At 44.7% G+C, this 24,464-nt stretch overlaps 1 pseudogene; it reads right to left on the bottom strand.

Annotated features, from left to right (window-relative positions):
• LOC144820194 (annexin A1-like) overlaps positions 1–23,713 on the bottom strand; it is a 159,294-nt pseudogene extending 135,581 nt beyond the window's left edge.
• Between the last annotated feature and the right edge of the window lie 751 nt (positions 23,714–24,464).

Genomic DNA, 24,464 nt, shown 5'->3' with positions numbered 1-24,464 from the left:
GCTGTGTCCATTGTAACATATTTTCCCTCAATGAAATGTCCCAAGCATAGTACCATGATGAGCCAAAGTATGAGTACAAATACACCTAGTGCCACCCAAATTTCAATCCATGGAGAAATCAGATATGTTTCTTTTAGTTGATGAAAGAGTTCCTTTGCTTTGTCTTTAAAAGTTTTTGTTGTCGCTGTTCCTCAGGTTCACTCAGATCCTCAGAAAAATCATCGAAGTTGATGAAGTAGCCTGATGCTGTTCTGTCAATTGTTTCAATTGCTTCTGGATTCCTTTTTGCTATAGGAATTTGCTTTGTTTCATTAGCATAGTCAATGGTTACATCACTGTAGAATGGTGTTTCTTGATGTAAAATTTTGATTTGGGTTTCAAGAGGTTTGAGTTCCATGGCTTTGTTGCATAATCCTTGTTGATTCACTGTAGGTTTATCAGATGTGATTAGTCTCTCAGTTTGAACCTCTGTAGTTGTAGCAAACTTTGGTGTTCTACTACTTCTTGGGAGTCCACTTGGCCTACTACTTGTTATCGGCCACATGATTGTGGTTTAACCAGGTCGATGGATACAACTCGGTTCTCCTTTTTACCAGCAAGGGGCGGTAATACTACTGATCTTGTCCCATTGACAGACAAGACAGGAACTGCTTTTCTGTAAGAAGGCCCAAATTCCTTTTTTACCGCGATCTTCTCTCTGACCAGATCCCCGATTTTTGGAATCCAGACAGGCCTTGCTGGGACAGGTGGTTTCTCTTCAGTGGTTGTTGGCTGCTGTTTCAACTTTATGTTGCTCAGGTCTTTTCTTATTTCATTTAAGTCCTGTAAAATAGCCAAACGATCTTTGATATCAAAGCATTTTTCTTTCACCACTGAAGTTTGACTATCGAGGTCCTGGATTAACATTCTAGTCCCAAACAATAATTCGTACGGACTGAGACCTCTCAGAGAATTTCTTGGCAGATTATTAAGACTACGTTGGACACTTATTAAATGTTTGACCCACCCAGCCCCCGAACCTAATACCTTTGCCGTTATAGATTGCTCTATGCCTTGGTTTTTTCTTTACACCATCCCGTTTCCCTCAGGAAGGAAGTGAGAAGAGTCCCGAAATGTAATGCTCATGCTGGCCATGCCCCCCCTATAAGCTCGAGAGCTAAAGGCAAGACATTGGTCAGAACGTAGCATGCTCCTAGCGTATATGCCATTATAGACTCGCAAATCTTTTTATAACAGTTCAGACGTCAGCCGAGTGCTGGGGTCTACATCTATAAATGAAAATAGACTCTACATGTTAATATGACGCATTATTCACACTGGGTTTTTTCTTTTATTGTTTGATCCAATCTGGAGCGAAACACCATGGTAATATACCGTCTCGGTCACCACTGCAATCTCTGTTGCAGTCTGGGCAGTTTTTTACAAATATGTGATGTTCCAGGCTCATTCCTGGCCACCAGTATATTGATTGTAATTCTTCCAGAGAATCCTTAAGCTTAAGGTGTCTAAGACCCTCACCCATATGAGCGTCTGCTATTAACAAGCCTCTCCTGTTCGTGTTTGGAATTACTCTGTCCCCCACTCCAGGGATTAGAGCAAAAGGAACGGAGTTTGCATTGATTATGTAAGTATAATTGAGTGGATAGTTGATGGGTAGTGCTGAGCAGTCGCCATTTGATGACGTTTTCACTGCCAGCATTGTTTCCCCGTCAATGTATTTTCCTGAACGCTTTTATGTAGCTACGGAAGCCGATTTAGTTGTTTCCGCTGTGGCTGTCTCAGCCAATGAATTCCCTGCAGCGTGAACGCCATCACGCTGATGACTCAGTGAGTGTATCACGTGAGTCTTTGGTAGTTCTTTTTGTAAAAGAACTACTTGTTCCCAAAGTGATTTCTGCTTGATTGTGGCACCTGTGTCATCTTTGTAACCGTTTTGAATCCATTTCTGTAAATCGTTATTGTATGATTTGACGCAGTAATACGAATCGCACACTATTAGTGTCGGGAATTCGCGATCGGCATTATCTAGCGCCATTTTTAACGCTATTATTTCAGTTTGTTGTTCTGAATTATTTTCTACTGACTGTGTTTTTGTAAACAGAGGTCTCAATTTACCTCCGCGCCACACGTCTTTTACAATCTCGCATGTGGCGTTGTATGCTTGCTCTCCCCAAACTGAGGGTTGAGCATGTCCGTCTGTATATATTACACAGGCGTACTGTCGTATGGGCAGAATGTCGATTGGCAGAGGATATTCTCTGTCGTATTCTAGATTTTTTAGTTTTTTCATGTTTGGTCCAAAGTAATAATTTACTTTGTCTGTAGCAAGGGAATTTTCCCATTGTATACATTTTGGATTTAATGCCATGGTAGGTAAATTACATGGACTTGTTAATGCCTCAAAAGCTGATTCTGCTGTTATAACAGTAGTCCGTCTGCCTTGGGCCTGGGCTCTTTCCCTTGCTATAGCTGTTTGAACCGCATGTACAATGTTTTCCTTTATACTGAATGTTTTTTCAGCTTCTGTGTACAAGTGTGATTTGTATGCTATTGGTACGGTTTCTCCCTCATTAGAGGTTAGGTATGTAAATCCGCATCTTCCTGGGATGACTCGAATCACAAGGTTGCGTGTGTTATCACGTGTTTGCAGTTTTGTTTTAACTAACATGTCTGTTTGTAAAGATCTCAAAATTTCCGTGTGTTTTTGAGTCCAATTGATTCTTTTAAAATCTGGTTTTATTAGGTCATAGAGAGGTTTAACCCTCTCTGCGTAATTTATAATGTAAGTTCTTCAGAAATTCAGGAAACCTAGAATTGATTGTAAGTTTTTCAGCGTTCTTGGTGCTTGGATTACAGCACATTTCTCTAGGAAATTGTCAGCCAGGCTTTTGCCTTCACTTGATAATTCATATCCTAAAAACAGGACAGTTAGATGGGCAATTCTTGACTTTTTGAAGTTGAATTTGTAACCCTCTGCTGCGAAACCAAGTATTATGGTGTTCACTCTCTTCAAGTGAGTATCCAAGTCATCATCTGTTAGATAGATGTCATCGACATAAGATAACGCCTCATCATTATATATTTGTAGTAACTCTGTTACTCTCGCTGAGAATAATCCTGGGCTGTTCTTGAACCCCTGTGGCAAACGACAGAAATTTGTTTGCGAGCCATTTATTGAGAAAGTGGTCAAATATCTGCTTTCTGGTGCTATATTTTGACAAAAGAATCCATTAGAAATGTCTAATGTTGTTTTGTATTTTTTGCGCACTATGCTATTCATTAGTGCTGCACTGTGTGAGTTTTGTACTGCAAAGGTCTTGCAACATGAGTTTAAGTGTCTGTAGTCCAAAACTAGACGATATGAGTCATCTGGTTTGGAGACAGGAAACAAAGGATTGTTCATTTGTGAGGGGCAAGTTTCAATCACCCCTTGGTATTCAAGTTGATCTAAGATCTCCCTGACCTGTTTTTTAGCTTCTTGCTTAATTGGGTACTGCCTCTGTGCAGTCGGTTGAGATTTTAACTGGATTTTGTGAGGAGGAGAGTCCTCATCCCATCCCACATGATTTTTATATAGTGCAGGAGCCTGGGCTACTGCCCACTTTCTTGCAAGTGTATATTTTTTATGAATTGGAATATGATTTGAGAAGGCAGGCATAATCATTTCTTCGCCATGAGGGCACTCCCTGACAAACTCTGGTGGCCAGTCTTTTTCAGCTAGAAGGATGTCATAACCTTTGGAGAGATTATCCCAAAATAGACCCCTTATTTTCCTAGTCTTATCCCCCTCTATACGCAATGTTATTTCATATATTTTATGAGGTTTGCTAACTCTGGAATCTGTAGTTTCCACTTGAATGTATTCATTCGTGTCCATTGTCTCCAGATGATTCATCAGGATCTTGCGAGCTATGCTCAGTTCTGCTGCGCTGTCTAGCATTGTCTGAGCCCACTCTCCGTTTTTCAGCTGAGTCCTCAGGATCCTCGGCATGTTTGATTATTTTAATGCTGGCTACCTTCTTTTTTGGAAATTGTAACTTTTTACTTTGATGAGCAGGTTCTTTGTCTTTGGACTTGACGTGCTCTTCCCTGTGTTCTGACCGTCCTCTTCTCTCCGATTTCTGCGAGGAAGTCTGAAAAGATCGAGAGGGACGTGTATCAATATCTTGATATCTATCAGGTTTCTTCAAATTATCCCTATTTATAAGGTTGTATTTTTTCTCAGAGGGCTCCCTCTGGGGAGACTTGTGTCCTTGGTCCGGAGATCTTTCTCTCTGCCGAGGAGACCTTCCTCTCGACTGGAATCTTTTTTCTTTGGGAGTGGATTGTTATTTCCATCCCAGCTCTTTTTTGAAGTGTTTAGATTATTTTTAATAAATACCTTTTCAGGATTATCAATTAGTTGGGGTTTCACTGGTTTCCCACCCAAACTATCTCTTCCTAGTTCTTCATAGGATTTTTCTATGATTCTGGCAAGTTCAAATGGTTGGTCTGCTATATCTGTTTCTTTCAACCTTTGGCGGATTGCCACATTTGCTGCTTCCCCCTTTATGTTCGCTAGTAATATTGCCGAGACCTGCTTGAAGTCTTTCAGTAATTTCATACCCAGAGTTAAAGCAGGTTCTGGACCGTATTCACTTTGAATCTGTTTTAGTACTTCTGGTATTACCGACATGGATGGAACACCATGTGTTTTTGTGTAAATGGAAGCAAACACTGTGCCCCAAGTGTCACAGTCCTCCACATGTGGTGCGATTCCCATTGGAAGACAGATAGTCAGAATTCTGTGTTTCTCAACAGGGGTGGTATCCGGAAATACCGCCTCTATTTGAGTGATTTTTTGTGCTAACCAGAATGGAATTTGTTCCCTTTTAATGGGTACTTTACCTAAACCGGACTGTATGTTCTGTGGTGTGATTTTATTTGTGTTCCCCTGATGAGGGGTCAGCTGTGGAATTTTAATAGCTGTTTGGACTGTTGAAGTCCGCATTACATATTGGACTAATTGTCTGTGTATTTTAATCAGTTGTTTTAGCTGTGCTAACAGATCTGGTACAGACATTTTTTCAATGTCTGGATGTGGTGTGTATCCGGATAGAACCGGCCACGTTGCTCCTGGTCTACCTAGTGGACCGAGCCTGGTGATGTGATTATTATGTTTTAGGGCGCCTTTAAACCAGAGCAGGTGCTCTTGGTATTTTAGTGGTATTTCCACCTCCTCGAAAGGAGTGTACTCATCCGGAGGTTCTCTATCTTGTAATAGTGGAATTCCTTTGTTACAGCGTTTGCTGCTGGAAAGTTTATCCATGAATAGAATACCTCTGTCTGCCGATATTCATGTGCCTCAATTACGAATATGACTGTACCACCTCTCGGTGTTAGTCCATTTTCTATAAGTTTTAAAGTTATAGTTTTTCTTATGCTGACCGGGATGAGTATTGCGTCCGGGTCAGTTTGCAGGAGACTTGTGTCATCTGCTAGGAGTTGAGCTGCTATTCTAGCTGCCTCCCTTTTTCCCTCGCTGTCTGACATTTTACTGACAGCAAGGTTTTTTGTTTTTGTTGCAGATCAGGTTTCCAAGGAAACAAAGATTAGGTGCACAATATTTTGGAACAGTGTATCCTTCAACGTTGAATAAACCAAAAACCATACATAGGAGTCTCCTCCTACTAAGTTTGGCGGATTTAACCTTTGACCCACTCCAGACGTCTTTGGAGTATTTATGGGAGAAAGGGTCTGTGTGAAAAAGCACGACTGAGTTACTCTAATGCCTTGCGTTAGATCTATCGCCTATCCAAACCGTTGGGCGCCATGTAGTGTAGTTCCTATTTTCCCAATAGGCTCTGCGCATTGGAATAATATCTTCAATGGTATAGACGTAGGACAGAGGTTAACTAGGTCTTCTACTGACGATATTAGACTTAAAGTTTTGTGTGCCAGCTAGCTCAGAGTTCACTAGAAACTTTCTCGAATAGGCAAGGAGGAGTTTAACCTCCCTGGATAGACAAGAAGGGATTTAGTTTCTGACAACCATAGAACATGACAACTTTGCTCTCCCTAATCAAGAGTATATCTCTAGAGTCGTGTGAAAACAAAAGGCAACTATTTTACTCAGTCAATACGTGCATTCTTAGTTTCACCAGATTGTAGAGAAAAGAAGAGACGGGCGTGTTCAATAAAAAGGTGTTATTTATTGATCAGTCTCTTTTCTCATACAAGAGAAATGAATCGCTACAATTGCAATACTTATGGTTAAGTAAAGTGCATACAGTAAAAGCAGGATTATAAAATAATACTGTAAAAGCATTGATATGGTTTCTTAGCCATATGATACTTTAAAATGGATAAAAGTTATACATACATATATATATTGACTAATCGTACTCAACTGGTGCTTCTAACTACGCCTACCCCGGTGTACCTGACCTGAGCCTAATACGTGGGATGGAGTAAGTAAGTAGCAGTTTAAGTTAAGTTTGGTTTGCCAAGAATCTGACTCAAGAATTCACTGTAAGGGGTTAGTCAGTTCAGTACCTGGGATTTAGAAGGCTGGAGGGCTGGTATCTCTGTCTCAGGACTCGGTATCCCAGTTACCCACGAGGGTAAGCCGGAAACGCTGGAGGCTGGATTTCTCGGCAGGAGAAAAGGCAGCATCTCTCTCAGCGCGTCAAAAGGGAGGGGCAGCGTCCGTGGGCTTCCTGCATCAGCTGGGCTCTTCGGCAAGTAGCGCTGCGCCAAGCTCATCACCACCGTGTCTTTGCTTAGGGCATCGTCGGTATATTTATACCTGAAAGGTGCCGAGTTTGACGTAAGGATGGACATAAGACATCATTAAGGATGTCATAAGAACTGGTCGTTCTTACATTCTTTACAGGAGTTCTCGAACGAAATCAAAACAATAGCTGCTGGGGATTTCCCAGGTCTGCTGGAGGTTTGGTTTGTTTTGAGAACTCGGTGTGCTTTCTAGGGGGGCTGGAGGAATAGTGCTTGCCTAATGTGATAGCATGCGCTATGACTTAATCTGAAACCGGGTTTCTGTGCCGTTGTATGGCCATTAATGATTTAGTAACCGGACAAGGGTCAGAAATAGGAGTATCGATACAGGTCCCTAGATAAACATACTACAGTAGTAGTAAAGTTAGGACTCTTGACTTTATGACTCCTAAATGCCTTCTGTGAATACCGAAAGTCTTAAAATTAGGATTTAACTTCTACTAAACTGAGAAAAATCTAATTTTAAGACTTTCGATATTCACAGAAGGCATTTAGGAGTGCAAAGTTAGGAGTCCTAACTTTACTACTACTAAACTGAAAAGAATCCTAATTTTAAGACTTTCAGTATTCACAGAAGGCATTTAGGAGTCCTAAAGTTAGGACTCCTAACTTCTGTGAATACCGATATGAGTAAGTGTCTTCTGTGAATATTAAAATGAGTAAATGCCTTCTGTGAATACGAAAATGGTAGTAAGTTTAGGATTTTGTCTTAAGTTAGTTCTGTGAAATCTAAAGAGGGGCCGTCTGCACGGAGGTGGAAGAACGAATTGGTGAAGTGGTCGGGCTGTGAGAGTGTGTCACGAATGCGCCAGGCGACCAGAACGGGTAATGAAAGGAGCTTGGACCTAGCACGGTCATGGGAGATGGTGGTGCAGGCGTTGAGGGACCACCTAACTGAAGGCGACGAAACTGATCAGTTATGAACTGGGATTCTGTGTGACCACTTGTTTGTTACAACTTCCTGATAGTTGTCCACCTAGAGCAGGGGGGGATTGGTGATACCCACGTCAGCAGCAGTTGGGGGGGGGTTTAGAGTAGGAGTTGTGGGAGGGGGGGTTTGCCGGCTAGCGGCGACTTCCCGGAACCGGATGGCCCAGGAAAGTAGTCATGCTGATTTCATGGTATGACATTGAAGTGACCTGGGATTGGATGGGGGGGAGATGGTTGGTTGTTTTGGGATAAAAGCAGATATGAAGTGCTACACTTGACCCGTGTCCCGCATAGGGCATGCACCGAGGTACCTCCTGCGAACTGACTCATTGACACGCCGCCCAGCCTCCGGGATGTGGGCTAATCGGCTGTGTATTGCATTACTATTGTGCCGTATGATGGGACCCGCTGGTGTATGGGTTGGTTTGTTGGTTGTGTTTCTTCCTGATTCTGCAATAAAAATATATAAAAAAAAAAAAAAAAGTTAGTTCTGTGAATCGGGCCCTTAATGTTTATTTAGAGGATAATGGGGACAAAGAGACTGTCTCTTTGTTAGAGACTCTAGGGGCATTGGACCGCGCCCAGCGCTAGAACCCCTGGGCCCCGTGAACGCCACAGCACCAGACTCCGCTACAACGCCAGCAGCCTCTAGGCACTCTGGCCAAAACCACACCTGCTTCCAAGCTGCCCAGAAACTGACTCACAGACCTTTCTCCTGCCACACCTGCAGCTACACCTGCGACTGAACCACCAAACCTCCAAGGACTGGACCCAACCACCTCAGCTGCATACTCCTCAACACCCGCTTCGCACGCAAACACGACGTCGAGCTGTAGGATCTGATCGACACCTCTGCCCCAGACGTGGCCTTCCTGACCGAGACCTGGTGGAATGACTCCTTGGCGCCCGACATCGCCATAGCCATCCCGGACAGCTACAAGATCACCCGCAGGGATCGCGACAACGGAATCGGAGGAGGACTAGCCATCGTCCACAGGTCCACCCTCAAGGTCGCCACCCACGCAGACAACACCCTCAACACCGCCGAACACCTGCACTTCCGGATCCACACCGACCCCAACACCACCCTCAGAGGAACACTCATCTACAGACCACCGGGACCCCGAGCTCAAATCAGCGACTCCATCGCCGACCTCACCAGCACCCACGCACTCGCCTCCACGGACTACATCCTCCTTGGGGACCTGAATTCCCACCTCGAGAACAACAACAACGCCAACTCCGCCACCCTGAACGACAACCTCGCCAACCTCGGCCTCAGACAACTGATCACTGCAACCACCCACGCTGCTGGCTACACGCTGGACCCCATCTTCTCCACAGGCACCCACGTCGCCTTCGACCACACCACCGAACTCCACTGGTCGACCACCACTGCATTCATTCCACCTTTAACAAACAACCACTCACCACCGCACCCAACAGCTACCTCGCAGCTGCTGGAGAAAAGTCACAGAAGACCAGCTGATCACCACCCTCGCCCAAAACCCACCCACCGACCCGACCAACCCAGACAACGCAGCCCGCAACCTCAGACAGTGGATCGACAACTACACCAACACCCTCGCCCCACTCAAGAAACCCTCCAACAACCACGCCAGCAAGAGAGCCACCTGGCTCACTGATGAGCTGCAGACCTCCAAACACGCATGCTGGAAACTGGAGAAGAGATGGCTCCACGAACGCACTCCGGACAACCACGCAGCCCACAAGGACGCCACCCGCAGACATCACCACCTCATCAGATTAGCCAAGAGATCCTCCTTCAAAGACCGCCTGGATAACAACGCACCTGACAGCAATGAGCTCTTCAGCATTGTAAAGGAACTCTCCAACCCCAGCACCCACACCAACGACATATCGCCCCCTCACAAGAAATGTGCGACTCACTAGCCATCCTCTTCCACCGCAAGATCGCTGACATCCATGACAGCTTCAACACGATGACCTCCCCGACTACGCCAGAACCCACCTCCCCTGTGAACACCACCAGTGCCAACCGCCTGACCTGGTCCAACGTCAACGATGACGAGACACGCAAGGTCATAAACTCCATCCACTCAGGATCTCTGTCAGACCCATGCCCATACCACGTATTCAACAAAGCTTACGCTGCCATCGCACCCCAACACTGAAAGTCATCAACATCTCCTTCAAAACAGCGACATTCCCGGAGAGCTGGAAACACACCGAATTCAACGCCCTCCTCAAGAAGCCCAAGGTGGACCCCAAGGAACTCAAGAACATCCGGCCCATCTCCCTGCTCCCGTTCCCAGCGAAGGTCATCAAGAAAATCGTCACCATGCAACTGGCCCGCCACCTGGAAGACAATAACATCTTAGACCCGTCCCAGTCTGTATTGAGATGCAACCACAGCACCGAGACAGCCTTCATCACAACCACAGATGACATCAGTCGCCAACTAGACAACGGCGAAACATCAGCCCTCATCCTCCTGGACCTGTCAGCCGCCTTCGACACGGTCTGGCATCGCACTCTAAAGACACGCCTTCTAGAAGCCGGAATCCAAGAGAGGGCCCTTGACTGGACCACGTCCTTCCTCTCTGGCAGAACCCAGACCATCCGCCTCCCACCCCTCCGATCCGAGGCCACCAACATCATCTGCGGCCTCCCCTAGGGCTCAGCCTGACGCTGTTCAACGTCAATATGGCCCCCCTCACACAAGTGGCCCGCCAACACAACCTCAACATCATCTACTACGCCAATGACACCCAGCTCATCCTCTCCCTCACCAAGGACCCGCACACCACCAAAACCAACCTCCACGAGGGAATGAAGGCCGTCGCCGACTGGATGAGGAACAGCCGTCTGAAGCTGAACTCGGACAAGATGGAGGTACTCATCCTCGGACCCACCCCCTCAGCCTGTGACGACCCCTGAGGGCCAACCACACTGGGAACAGCACCGACACCCACCGACCATGCACGCTACCTAGGATTCATCCTCGACTCCTCCCTCTCCATGTCTAAACAGGTCAAAGCCGTCTCCTCCTCCTGCTACAACACCCTCCGCATGCTCCGCAGGATCTACAAGTGGATCCCGACCGAAACAAGAAGAACGGTGACACAGGTCCTCATCAGCAGCTGGCTGGACTATGGCAACACACTCTATGCAGGAATCCCAGCCAAACACCTACAACGACTACAATGCATCCAAAACGCCTCCGCCCGACTGATCATCAACGTCCCCTGCTGCAGCCACATCACCCCCCACCAGAGAGACCTACACTGGCTCCCCGTCGACAAGAGGATCACCTTCAAGCTCCTCACCCACGCACATAGAGCACTCCACAACGCCGGACCAGCCTACCTTAACAGCAGACTCAGCTTCTAAACACCCACCCACCAGCTCTCCTCCGCCAGCCTCACCCTCGCCGCTGTCCCCCATATCCAATGAACAACCTCCGGCGGCAGATCCTTCTCCTACCTCACCGCCAAGACCTGGAACACCCTCCCTACCCACCTATGGCATACCCAGGACCTGCTTGCTTTCAGAAGACTCCTCAAGACCTGGCTCTTCGAGCAGTAGCGGCACCCCCTCCCCTCAGGGCCTTGAGACCCTCACGGGTAAGTTCCGCACTTTGCAAGTACTCTGATTGATTGATTGACTGGGTCTATCTCAGGCGGTGCACATGCCCATCCATGAGGCAGGACACAACACTTGATGGTATTTCTACTTCTGTACAGGGACTAACAGTAAAAGAGAATCTCCCGCTGATGTCGTCAGACCACTCTTTAGTCAGGTTTGATTTTTCAGTCCCAAACCCATTAACCTATAATGCCTGGAATAAGGTGGACAAAGTCCTTTTCCAAACTCATCTGGATAGAACACGACCACTGCTAAATGTCCCCCCCAGATTTAGCAGCCACCATGTATACGGACTGGCTAAATCAGGTCATTAAGGACACAGTGCCCACTGGCAAAACCTCAGGGAATAGTAACACTCCTTTGGCTCCCTGGTTTACTGATGTCCTGCGCCAAGAAAAACAAAAGTGCTGCAGACTAGAAAGACGCTGGAGAGTTAAATATGACATAGGAGACAAAGGCATATATAAATCCGCACTAACCCCATATAAAAATCTACTGATGTCAGAAAAAAATGAGCGCTAAAAATAAGCCCAAAGAATTGTTTGGGGTAGTTGAGAAACTGTCGTCTCTACCTAAGAAAAAATGCATCAAGAGCAACCAAAGATTTTGTGATATGATTGCAGTAGCTTTCAAAAACAAAGTCAAGGATATCTATGATGCTTTTGAAGCCACCCCCTTTTGCAGTCCTTCTGACACACCACTAATCTCAGAACCTAAGGGAAAGCGTTTTCACTGCTTCTCACAGATTTCCTCAGAGGTATTGGAAAAACATATTAGAGTAATTAACTCTGGGTCCAAGCTTGACCCCTCCACACCTGCATTTCTGAAAGATATAGCGGAGGAGTTGAGCCCTAGGCTCACAGCAATCTTCAATAACATTCTCACCTCTGGTAACTTTCTGGCTCCTTGGAAAGATACATCCATCTGGATGTGTCTAACCCTAATAACCACCGCCCTATCACTCGGCTGCCGCTTCCAACCAAAATAATAGAGAAAATTATGAACAAACAGTTAGCCCACTTCATCCAGGAAAACAACTTATTTGATTGCTCCCAGTTTGGTTTTTGAAATGAGCACAGTACTGAAACAGCATTATTCAAGGCCACAGAGGAGATAAAGACTGTGATGGAAAGAGGGGGCATGGCCGCCCTCGTCCTCCTCGATCTGTCGGCCGTGTTTGATACCGTGGATCATGTGGTTGGAAAGGTTGAGGGTCAAGGGTATGGCACTGTCCCTGCTATTCTCCTTTTTGTAGGAAAGGAGACAAACAATGACATTTGACGAGTATAAATCAGTTCCCTAAGTCCTCCCTATGCGGAGTTATCAACTTACAGTAACCGCAGAAGGTATAATGATTTGGGGTGGGGGTTTAATTATATACAGAATCTAGCATTAGATACCTCAAATAAGACCAAACTACAGTTAAAAACTAAGAAGCATATCAACAAACTGCAGCGATAATAATCACTGCGTGCGCTTAGCGGGTTTTTTTGTATTGTAGACTAGCGCTGGAACTTATCGCCTATCTAGTGCTGTATCAACAACGCTTAGCGCATTGGCGAAAAGATTTCCAGTGATAGCGTAGAAATGGGCAAACATCGCTGGAAAACCAGCGATGTCCAACTAAAAGAGGCGAAAGCCTTGTTGATACAACCCTGTGGTCGTAACCCAAGAATCCACCTTCCATTGTAGGTATGCCCAAGTCTGCTTTTTAGCAGACGTTACAATCCAGTGTTAGAGGCACAATAGCATGACAATGTTTATTGATAAGCTGGATTTGGGCTCATTGTAAATATTGCGAAGCTGCCTTCACGATATTTTTTCATGGAGTTTTGTCAGACACGCCTACTTTGCATCTCATTAACGATGCAATGCGAGGCGTGCTGACAATGGGTGCTATGGCTTGGAAACACGCGTCAGTGTGTCCTTGTAGATAATGCGATAAAATTATCGCATCTTTTTGCTGAAAACGGATGCAAAAGTGGCAATATTTTTATCTCCAGCCCTTGATAATATGCCACCAAGGCTCCGAAGCTAATAAAAAGACTGTTAAAGGATTTTGCATTAACTGACCCATGGAGGCAGGGACACCCTGGTGTCGCTCAATTTACATGCTATTCCTCAAGGTATAGACCTGCTTCTCGATTGGATTTTTTTCTTGTTGATAAGCTGCTGGCTAACGGCAAGTCAGAGATAGTGGTTAATTCCTTTTCTGATCATTCCGTAGTTTCCTTCATACTAAAACTGAGGATGAAACCAAAAGAGAGAGCAAGATGGCAGTTTGACAAATCCTTACTGGAAGGCAACAATTGGGTGGCCGAGACAAAAAAATTTATTCAGGAGTGTTTTCAGTTGAATATAAACACTGCCTCAATATTTGTGGTTTGGAAGGCCTTTAAAGCCACCTTCAGAGGACAGACAATAGCCTATAAGCTCAGGGTAAATATTCAATGCAGACAAAAAATATTGGAATTAGTGTGCAGTAGAGGAGGTGAGTCAAAACCTAGATTCGATAGGGATTCCAGAAAATACGTTCAAAATATTACAGCAAGAATTGATAAAAGCAAAAGATCATTTGAAAGATTATTTTTTTGTTAGAAGAGATCTCAAGCAGCAAGGCCTCTCAACAAAAGGTCTATGAGGAGAGTCAGCAAATTGGCAGATTCCTGGCTTGGTCTACGAAAAGTAAGACAGCAGCGCAGACTATCAGCCAGGTTAGAAATCCTTCTATTAACCTGCTAGAAAAGGATAAACAGGCACTATTTCTGGGGTATTCCCTGCCTTTTTTTAACAAATCTATGCAGACACATTAGTAGTTGAAGATTCAGAATTAGAGTTCTATCTAGAATTACTGGAGTTACCACAGATATCTCCGCAGCACACCGAGAGGCTGAATAAAACAATAGAAAAATCCAAAATTTGTGAAGCATTAGGTAGTATGTCCAGCACAAAGGTTTGTGGATCAGATGGATGTCGGTCAAAGTGTTTAAGGCATTCCAGGAAGAACTATTGCCTTCTTTGATTAAAATGTTTAATCATATTAAGGATGGGATGGAGACCTCTAATAGTTTTAAGGAAGCAGTTCTTGTAATTCTTTTTTTAAAAGGATAAAGATCCTTGCGATCCAAATTCCTAACTCCCAATCAGTGTGCTAAATACAGACTACAAACTGTTTATGAAGATTTGGGCTAGAAGAATTGCTCTGTGCCCCCAACAAATGGTTCACTCGGATCAAAATGGCTTTCTTGCGGGACCGCTAATGGCCACTAATACATATTTTCTCATGCAGCAGTTGATTTTTTTCAGTTAATGAAACTAAAGCGGCTGTCTTAATGATGGACGTGGTAAAGGCTTTTGATTAGCTGGATTATTGTGCTTTATATGCAATTTTAAATAAATTAGCTTTTTCAGCCCAGTTGATACAAATGCTAAAAAATCTATACAGCCAGGCGGAAGCTAAAATTGTTATCACTGATGCGGAGGTCAGGAAAGTGAGTATTAAACGAGGCACACGTCAGAGGTGTCCTTTATCCCCGCTTTTGCTTTCTCTGTTTATAGAACCCATTGCGGTAAAAATCCAAAATAATTTGTTGATTGTGCCCCCTATTGAAAATATGCCCAAAATTAAGTTGTAAGCAGATGATATAATTTTGTATCTTAAAGCTGAAGAGTCCTGCATACAGAATGCAATGGAGGAAATCCAGAAATTTACAATGGTAGGTGGGTATAAAATCAATCAGTCCTCACGTTTAATTCAGCTCTCTCTGATCTTCCTTCATCAATATATACTCGAAGGCAACACCCTATTAGATACTTGGACATTTATGTCACAAACAACTATGACAAACTCTTTTCCTCGAATTATACCACCATGTTAGGAAAAGATAAAAAATTATTGGGAAAGCGAACCTTACTGCATTTATCTTTGCTAGGCTGCGTGTCTATGGTGAAGATTTCAGTGCTCCCGCTATATCAGTTTCTTTTTAGTAATCTTCCTATGAAAATTCCAGGCACCTATTTCAAAGAATTGGACGAAATGATTATGAAATTTGTACGGAACTATAAGCACCCCAGAGTCAAGTTGCCCATATTACAGTTGGATGTAGCATCCGGGGGATAGGCGCTGCCACATTTTCCAACTTATTATCAGGCTTCCCTGCTCAACTTACATTCACAATTAGGAGAAGAGAATTCGGTTTTTGATAATTACTTTCTAATATAAGCACTATAAAACTCCCCATTTTTCTGCCATCAGCAAAACTACCTAAAAAAACAGATATAAAATAATCTCTGCATTAGTAACTAGGATTATGCTTTTTTTTTATTCAAGAAATATTTCAGCGTATCATGTTTATACCCCACACAAGATTGTGTAGCCGGAGGTTTAATGATGTCAAAGGAACTCTATCAACAGTGGCAAGAATTATGCTTCTGCCTTCTTGGTGATTTTTATAACCATCAAACATTAATTACATGGGACTCGATAAGGCTACAATTTGGTAATTTAAATACTGCTTTTTTTCTATGTTATATTCAGCTTGCGAAATTTCTCGAAAATAACTATACTATGCTGAGTGAAACAGTGCTTCCAATAATCAAGCAAATATCAAACAGGTCCCAGGTGTGGGAGTTTGGTATCGGCTTCACCATCAGAAAGCTCATAATGAAGGTATTATTGTGAAGGAACTTCAGAAAACTCACTCAGAGACAGGCTGTAAATTCAATATTAAAGAATGGCAACAATTAGGCAAATTCTCAAAAACAGCATTGCAAGGAGCGAATTATAAAAGAATATATTTTCTATCTAGATGGCAAGCGTACTACACTCCACAGAGGCTGTATAAAATGTTTCCCACCTGCTTGAATCAATGATTTAGATGTAATTAATGGGATGAAGGAGGATGGGTTCATACACTTTATTCATGTAGTAAATTACAGCAATTTTGGAAGGATGTTTTTGTTATGATATCTCAGTTTCTGTCATCAGCTATCGTTCCATCACCAAGGCTGGTTTTATTCGGTATCTCACCAGAGATGCAATGCTTCAGTAAATATCAACAGTATTTTGTAATATTTTCTATAGCTGTTGCCAGATCATTGGTGCTGCAAAACTGGAAAACCAGTACACAACCCAGGATCAATCAATGGATCAGTAAAATGTGTAGGACCTTTAGATTCGAGGAGGCCTATGCAAAAAGTATAGGAGCTACAGTAAAATTGAGAGCTGTGTGGCAGAAATTGTGTATAGCGGAGTTAGAGTAGGATTGAGAAATATTTAGTCAAATTAATGTTGACTTTCGCACCTGCACTTTATAGAGTTCCTTGATATTTGTACTGACTAACAGTTAATCCTAGCTGCACATGCACTTTAAAAAATGCTGGATGTCTAAATTGTCTTTTTATTGGCATTTCTGAAATAGTTTTTTCTTAGTTGCAGAGGCACTTTGAAAACTAGGTGGATGTATCATGCAGAAATAAGGTACCAAGGAATATCAGCTGCTATAGAATTCTGTTTCAACCTCTCCTTCTAAAATGTTTTTTCCTAACCTCTCGATGTTAATCCCGAATATTATTGTTATCGTATGCATTATGGTGTGATGGACAGTGTTTTTCTTACTGCTCTTAATAAAAAATATAATTAAAAAAAAGTTACATGTCTGTTAGATTTTTGTCATTTTGGTCTTCTTGAGTTTAGATAAAGATACTTTATTTTTCTAAACAGATGTGTTGTCCATTTGTGGTGTTATCACTGTATTACTGTGTGTTTTGAGTGCAAATAATTTACACATTGTCTTTGGGGTAAGACTGTCTTCTTGTGCCGCGCTACCCAGTGTGTTATCTAAAGTGTGCATACCCTTTATCCTGACTAGAAGCAAGGGTCCCTATTTGGACCAAGGTACCTACCTCTGCCAACTAGAGACCCCAATTTTTAATAACGATCGTGATAGAAAGCTGAAGGATGACTACCTAGAATACATTTCAGAACCTTAAAGATGAAGGTAGTGGAAGTGAGAGGGCAAAGACGTGTTTCTTTAAAGGCAGAAAATAAGGAGATCACTTAATGGTGTCAGACAAACAACCCGAGCAGAGAACGAACGATTAATGAATATTGTGAGATATAGAAGAAGATAGTAGTGTTTATGAATAAGAGATGAAGGCATTAAATCAGAGGCTCAGCAGCACTTGGGATAGCAAGTGTAAGAAAATAACAAAGCTTACAATCTGATATACATGTGCAAAACTCATGCAATTTGGTTTTGTAAAATTCACTGAAATTTTGAAAAAGATACATGAAATTGCACTTAATTATACAATATGCAAAACTGACATTATGTTTTAACTGACTATATTTTATCGCAATTATTGCAAAATGCATCCTAACTTCCACTTTGGAATACGAGGATGTATGTTACACTAAAATAGTGCAATAAACCAAAAGCGCACCTAGCGTTTTATTCGTCTTGTACGTTTGTGGAACATTTTTACCACAAATGGCCCATAGTTGCAGGATTTGACTCTATAGCAGAATGTTGTCTGGCAAAAGTAACGTGAGATTACTACAATTATGCTTAATTAGGAGAATATAGAGAAACAAGAGTCGCATAGAAGAGGGTATTGGACCATCACAGGGAAAATACTGAATCAATTATGGAGTTACAGAAGTAGCAAAATCAGAAGTAGACAGTTCTTAATTTGAGACAGTGGTTTCAGGTGCTTTCCACCGGCACTGAATTGTCAACAGTGGCACCTATGACAGACTGTCATATGGTGGTGCTGTTCGTCTACAATAAAGATAAGCACAACAACAGAACTTTAGCAATATCAATTAAAAAATTACTAATAACTACTAGCCAAGCAATCTTTTATGCCTTTGTGGGTCTGGAATAGTCTAAATTGTAACACGTGGAGGAGTATGATGGTTAGTAGTTGTGTTGGTACTTTCATTGGCAGCACTGGTAGGAGCAATGAGTGGTGCAAGTTGCAGTGACAAAGGCCTTGGCACTATTTTATATATTTATTTTTACAAATTATGAACTGGAAGTAGAGAGAGAAAAGCGAAACAAGAGATTGGGAAGATGTTTGAAAATAGATAGGAAAGACTATGGGTTTGGTGAAAGAGTGGTGATGGAAAATAACTTCGGAAGACCAGAGTCACGAGCTGAGTGAAGACTGGAGTGTGAAATGTGGTTATTAGAAGAATGTGCCTTTATCTTTTTGGAAATAATTTTGTATTGTATTCAAAACAAACATGGGCTCATAAGGAAAAAGATTTTTACATTGTGCACACATAGAGAGCAGCGAATGTAGGATCGAGATACATACAAATGATAGGAAGCAGTACATTTGTGCCAGGTATGTAACCCCATCTCATCCCACAGCTACCCCTCCCCCTACTCAGAGTCACCTTCACTGTCTAGCGTCAGAGGGTCACACAAATACCCCCTGTATTCATTCCATGCACCCAAGAGTCTAACCCATTTTCGTGGACATTTTCGATTCAAATACACTGTTCGTTCAGCCAACATTGCAGAGTCCAGGTCAGAGCACCACTCCTTGACTGCCGGTGCCACCGAAGACCCCCAAAATTGAGCTATGTTTCTTTTTGCATACATTATACCTAACGTCATCCAATCCTGCGCAGAGTATGAAAGATCATTGGGTTGCCAAATATTCAATAGGCAACACCGTGGGTCAGGAACTATGGAGTCTTTAACAACCTGCGACATAGTCCTCATCACTTTAGTCCAATAGTCAGTAATTAGAGGGCAGTCCCAGATAGTGTGAAGGAACGTCCCTTCTTCCCCGCATCCCCGTAAACAGTATGTGCTGCTCTCCCAATCACATGCAGGGTGACCCTAGTGTAGTACACCCGGCGTAATATTTTTATTTGGACTAATCGAAGTCTGGATGGTATAGCCACTTCTCAGGGGGAAGAAAGCGCAGTCTTCCAATCGGACTCATCAAACTCCCCCACCTCTTGAGTCCATTTGTCTCTTAGTTTCAAAGTCGGGTCTAGTAGATTATTGACAAGTTTACGATAAACAAAAGAGGTCGCTTTTTTGGGCATGTGCTCCGTGAGGAGTCTATCCTCCAGTGGGGTAGATTCAGGAACCTCATCACCAGGGCGGATCAGAGATCCCAGGGCATGATGGATTTGTAAATATCTATATTTTTCTGTGGGCACCAAGTCATATTGTTCAGTGAGTTGCTCAAACGTTAAAATGGCTCCTTGCTTCCAGAGGTCTCCTACCGTGGAAATACCAATCAAATCCCATGCTCGGAAACCTTTACTGTTGCCTAAACGGCCCAGTTTGCGCGACGACCAGAGTGGCGTCATTAGCGTAAGGGCATCTTTACATTTAAGGCGGGCCTGGGCCTCATACCACAATTGAACCGTATGGGACGTAGGACCAAGCAATGCAGATGCGCTTTGCTTATCATAGAGTGCAGTTAGAACACCGCCGCTACCTAGGTCGTATCTGTCAGCTTTAAACGCTGGCTCAGTCTGGGGTGCATGCAGCCAATGGTTGATGATCTTCAGCTGAGCCGCCCAATAATATAGTTGGATGTCAGGGAGAGCAATTCGGCCGTCATACCAGCCCCTAACTAATTTGTGTCGGGAAATGCGTGCCGGTTTGCTCCCCCACAGGAGACCTGAGACCAGTGCGTCTATTGATCTAAAATATTTAGGAGAGACAGAGAACGGGGTATTTTCAAGGACATAAAGCAATCGAGGCAGTGTCTTCATTTTATATAAAGCCGCTTTTCCCAGGAGGGTCAAGGGCAAGCAATGCCAATGTTGCACATCCGTACAAAAGCGCTCAAGAGGGGGTTCCAAATTACGGTGAAAAAATTCCTCCCGATGAGGCGTCACCAAAATCCCCAGATATTTAAAAGGTTCTTCAGTGATTATTAAAGGACAATCTGTCGGGATTTACGGTGGGGGGCCCTTGAGGACAAATAAAACTGACTTGGACCAGTTGACAGTATATCCCGAGACCCGCCCGAAAATTTCACAAATATTAAGCAGAATTATAATCGAGCGTCTGGGCAGGGTCAGATATAAAAGAATATCGTCCGCATATAATGATATACGGTCCTTCCATGTCTCTGTCCAGCTGAGTCCCCTAATCATGGGGTCCCACTGGATCCACGCCGCCAGTGGCTCTAGAGCTAAGGCAAACAACAAGGGCGACAAAGGGCACCCCTGACGTGTGCCGCGGCCGAGCGGAAAATCTCTGGACATATGGCCATTAGCCACAACCTGCGCCAGTGGCTTAGCATATAGCAGTTGCACCCATGCACAAAATTTAGTTCCAAAACCAACATGCCGGAGGACCGCGAATAAATAGGGCCATTCAACCATGTCGAATGCCATTCGAGCATCCAGGGACAAAATAACTGCAGGCTCCGGGAGACTAGGCATCTGTGCCATCACAGCGTGTACCCAACGTAAATTGAGAGCGGTGTTTCTGTTAGGCATAAATCCGGACTGATCAGGGTGGATCAGTGTTTCCAGATGCCGAGTTAATCGGTTGGCGATCATTTTGGCCAAGACCTTGGCCTCCGGATTAAGCAAGGAGATCGGACGATATGATGTACATGCGTCCGGGGGTTTGCCAGGTTTCAAGATCGCAACGATTGTGGCTATCTGCTGATCTTGTGGCAGCTCCTCCTTACTTAAACTATCTAAAAACATTGCCAAAAGGTGGGGAACCGTGAGCTCAGTTGCACAGTTATATAGAGCTCAATAGGGATCCCATTGGGCCCCATAGCTTTTCCCGATTGTAGGGATTGAACCGCTGCAAGGACCTCATCCTTAGTAAAGTCGAATTCTAAAAGCAAGGCCTCGTCCTCTTTTGTCCTTAATATAAGTTTGTGCCTCCTCCGTCGTGATATGTGAATCGGAGGTATAGACTCGCTCAAAATAATCAGCCAAGGTGTCCACAATGTCCCCTGGGGCAGTGACTATCTTACCTGCTGAGGTGCGGAGTTGCGCTATTGTTCTCTGGGCCCTCTCTTTCTGATCCAGCCATGCCAAAAGTTTCCCGGCCTTATCCCCTATTTCATAAATTGTGTGGTGTGTGCGTTGTAGCCTCAGTCTAACTTGTTCCCGCTTTGTTTGAGGCGCAGCAGATGTGCTGTCACCGCCGCGGGTCAGTGTCGTGTCGCGTTTGCAGCATGGTCAGGTCGGCCTCCATCGTGTCCAGGTCACTTCTGGCGGCATGCCTGTGCCCCGTTATTGATGCTATGGCTTGCACGGTCTTATAGGCTTCCCATAGAATACCCGGTGGGTTTACGGAGTTCGCATTTTCTTGGAAGTAGTGTTTTGTAACTGCTATAAGCTCCTTTCGGACCTTGGGAATCTGCAAATAGCCAGGGGAGATCGGGAAAATCCGTTTCCGGACCTTTACGTGGGAGGTATATGTCAAAGTAACTGGTGAGTGATCGGAGATGCCTCGTGATCTTATCTCTGTCTCAGACAAATGAGGAAGACTCTCCGCTGAAAGGAATAAACAGTCGATGCAGGAGAGGCTACCGTGTACCCCCGAGTGGAAAGTGTACCCTCGTTCATTAGGATGTTTTATCTCCACCCATCCGTAAGACCCAGTGCCTCCAGGAATCCAGTCAGCCGGAACTTCCCTGTCCCCAGCGTCCTACATGGATGACGGTCCGGCGCGTTATCTAGAACTGCATTGAAATTGCCTCGTATTATGAGCTCCCCCTCCAGCAGGTTCAGTAAAAATGCGCTAAGGGCGGGAAGTGCAACAGAATGAAGAGCCGGTGGGATGTATACTGACACTACGTTAAATCTCCTTCCCTCCCACTGACAGGACATAGCCACAAATTGTCCCTGTGAGTCCCTCCAGACCTGCTGAACAATTAGTGGGAATCGCTTGCGAACCAAAATACCAACACCCCTGGAGCCCGTAGAGAATTCAGAATGCACCGCCATTGCATAGCCCCAACGGTCCATAGCCTTACAAGTCGAACCCACCAGATGTGTTTCCTGGAGCAGTGCTACTGCTGGCGTCGCGCGACGTATATACTGCAACACAAGTCCTCTTTTAATTTTATCCCCCAGCCCGTGGACATTCCAGGTCTTAAAGTCAGAGGGACTACTGGGGCCAACAGGGGGGGGTAATATCTACAGTATTGCACCTTGCACTTCCACCGTCCATCAGAATTAAGACAACATTGCAAACCAGTCTCTGCAGTATGCACTTCAGCAATCATAGCAGCGAGATATAGCCCAAAACCAAAACATAAAACAAAACTCGACAATCCTGCACATTTTTCCGCTAACATTTTCATAGTCTTTACAGTCACAGAACCAACAGGATCCCCGCCCCTCCCCCCTAGGAACACCACCCTCGCTCCCCCCACCCTGCTCCCCTGCCTGTGGATGTAGAACTACCCACCCCCCAACGTGGCAGAGTGCCTATACACTCCCAAACCATGCTAGAGATGCAGAGGGGAAGTGAGCCCTCCATCCGATGGCCATCTGAAACGTCTACAATTAGGTACAGCCTTAATTCTGCGATCAAACCATACAAAGCATCATAACACGTCTGAATAAACAGCAAATTAAACACATTATTAACCAAGAGTCGCTTACAGCCCACTGCAGCCATTAAGAAGGTTTGGGGCTGTCTGTAGCGTCACTCCTACCCATCCCCATCCAATACTTGCGTGCATCTCCAATGCCGGGTCCATCAAGAATTAAAGTCTGTCTTATTCCTGCTCATATAGACTACTGGACTCAGCTGCGGCTTCCAGTGCTGCCCCGTCAGTTCCACTGTCTTTTCTGCATTCTGGTCGGTTTTGCCGACTGCCATTTCTACCCTTGACCGCCACCCACTCCCAGGCCGCATCGGAAGAGTCAGAAAACCATGGTTTACCGTCCCATTCCACTCTCAATTTTGCCAGAAAAAGCATTGCGTATTTAATGTCCCTGCTGCGTAATTCCTGCTTAACTGCCTGGAAACTCCTTCGCTGTGCCTGGACCCTGGCTGTAAAATTGGGGGAAATGGACACTTCATAATTGTCAAGTTTGAGCAGAGGGCCAGATCTTGAGGCTTGTAGGATGCTATCCCTGTCCCGAAAATGGAAGACCCTGGCAATTAAGGGCCGCGGCGGGGCTCCAGGCCTTCGGCCTTCCGCCCGGCACCATATGGGGCCGCTCTATTGAAAAAAAGGCGGACAGCACTTTAGGTTTCAGGTGCTTCGTGATTAGGTCCTCCACATAGAGGTCCGCAGCCGGCCCTTCTGTTTTTTCCGAAACACCAAGGATACGTATATTATTGTGGCGGGCCCTTCCTTCATAGTCATCCAGCTGCTGTGCCATGCGAAGCTGCGTTTTTTCCATGTCCTCCATTTTACGTCGCAGCTCGGAGGTATCATCCCGCAACGACGTCGTCGCTATTTTTAGCTCCTCACCTTTTCATTCATCTGCTTAAAATCTGCTCTGAGCAAGGAGACCTCCACTGAGACGGAGTCTATTGATGTGCGCGTTCCCCCTATGGCCGCCAGAACGTCACGGAGCGTCGGTTCAGATGGCCCGGTGGCGACGCCGCCGGGCCATCCTTATCAGGCTTCGGCGAGTCACCTTTTTCACCACCTTTAGTCTATGCAAATTTGGACAGTTGCTTCTGGGCATTTAGCCTGGAACCCCCGCCCCCCGTCGCCATTCTCCGTGTCGTCGTGAAACAAAAATTACAAAGGCGACACCGCCTCCCCTACACCAACTCACTCAAACTGTAGGTAGACCAGGCAGTCCAATCAACAGTTCCACCACGGAGCCAAGGAAATCTCTTCTGGGCCCACAGAACAGTCCAGAGTCCATGAATGCGTCACCTGCTGCAGATACTGAGGCAGAGAGTGTCACAACAGAGAAAGGTTCACTAACCTTACAAACACCGGATACAGCAGAAGCGAGGATGATGCTAGCTTCTCCATTCCACTGGTCACGGTACCACCTGAGAGCGGATAACCACACACTCAACAGAGGGGACCCTAACAAGGGAAGGGAAAAAAGGGAGAAATAAACCAAAACACTATGGCAGCCAGAAATCATCTACTGCTAGGGTAGTAGGATCAATACACTTCCTTCGAGGATTTATATCGGA

This window comes from Lissotriton helveticus, chromosome 2_1 (genome assembly GCF_964261635.1).
Source record: "Lissotriton helveticus chromosome 2_1, aLisHel1.1, whole genome shotgun sequence".
Lineage (NCBI taxonomy): Eukaryota > Metazoa > Chordata > Amphibia > Caudata > Salamandridae > Lissotriton > Lissotriton helveticus.
Note: the sequence above shows the minus strand (reverse complement) of the source record. Positions and strands in the feature narration are given on the sequence as shown.